This window comes from Meleagris gallopavo, chromosome 1 (assembly GCF_000146605.3).
Source record: "Meleagris gallopavo isolate NT-WF06-2002-E0010 breed Aviagen turkey brand Nicholas breeding stock chromosome 1, Turkey_5.1, whole genome shotgun sequence".
Taxonomy (NCBI): domain Eukaryota; kingdom Metazoa; phylum Chordata; class Aves; order Galliformes; family Phasianidae; genus Meleagris; species Meleagris gallopavo.
Genome location: NC_015011.2, coordinates 3,742,419 through 3,743,743, shown reverse-complemented (window position 1 = coordinate 3,743,743; position 1,325 = coordinate 3,742,419). Strand labels below are relative to the sequence as shown.

At 35.2% G+C, this 1,325-nt stretch overlaps 1 protein-coding gene across 1 annotated transcript in view; it reads left to right on the top strand.

Moving 5' to 3' along the window:
- The window catches only part of PRKCQ (protein kinase C theta), an 826,629-nt gene that overhangs the window by 7,261 nt on the left and 818,043 nt on the right, over nt 1-1,325 (top strand). The window lies entirely within an intron of this gene.

Sequence of the window (1,325 nt, the reverse complement as noted above, 5' to 3'; positions counted from 1 at the left end):
GAAAATACAACATACTGTTTCATTTGCTCCTGATCAACATCACATTCCCCTATTTTTACTTCTACTCATTTCCATCTTGAAATATAAACATAAGCAGATGAAATTGCTGACCACATACAATGTAGGACTGTTGCTTGAAAAGATCATTCACTCACCGTAAGTTCCTAACAGCCTCATTTTCTAACCTGTTCTAGTAAGAAATATTACATATAACTTTAGCTCATTCAATCTGACAGCAATGACTCCTAGAAAAGATTTTTTTTAACTATATTACAGAATACATCTTGCTGTCATTATGACACTATTCATTGTCAAGTGTAATCTGACTGCAGCCATGATCTTATTAAGATAAAATTTTCAGGAAATATATATTTTATTGAGGCACTGAAAATGGTTTAGTGCAATGTAGTTACTGCCTCATATTTTGGTCACTGAAATGTCAAAAATAAAAGGCAACTTCCAGAAGCTATACAGTGATTCATCCACCAAAATATCTTAGCATATGTTTTTTCCTTGTATAATTCTAGTATGTTATTATCTGAGTATGTCTGATATAATGAAAAGTTTTAAGTTGATGATAAGATTTTAAGGATGGAAATTTTAAACATTACTTCATGTATTAAAAATTATGGATTATAATTGATTTGGGGAAGAACTCAAATTCATTATGGGTATCTCCATTTGGGAATAGTACTAGAATGTGAAAAGGAGAAATTTCATAGAATTGTATAAAATATTTCAGAAGTTTGCATTCCACGTTGTCTGGAGAACATATCCATGTCTGGATTCACCAGGTTATGAAAAGGATTTTAATTTAATTGTGTTTCTATGATACTTAAAATTAGAAAGAATCTGAAATATTTTGCTAAGCTTTTGCCAGCTGGGAAAATGCATTAATGGTAGAAGTAGAAAGCCCAGTATATACCTTACACTGTTTATGCTGAGTGTTCATGGACCTGCAACTCAATTGCAAGACAAAATAAGTTTTTCAACAGCATATTTCCAGTCATCTCAAATTCATCTTCTACCATTTTATGTTGTATGTTGTGATTATGTATAAATCTTTTTCCCGTGAGGACAGGGTGAGAGAGGTGGGATTGTTCAGCCTGGAGAAGAAAGGGCGCCAGGGAGGCTAATAATAGTGGCCTTTCAGTTTCAAAAGGAAGGCTGTAAGAAGGAGGGAGACAGACTTTTCCGGCATAATCTGTTGTGAAAGGACAAGGAAAGGTGGTGGATGCCCCATCCCTGGAGACAGTCACGGTGAGGCTAGACAGGACTCTGGCAATCTGATCCCACTGTAGGTGCTCCTGCTCATTGCAAGAGGG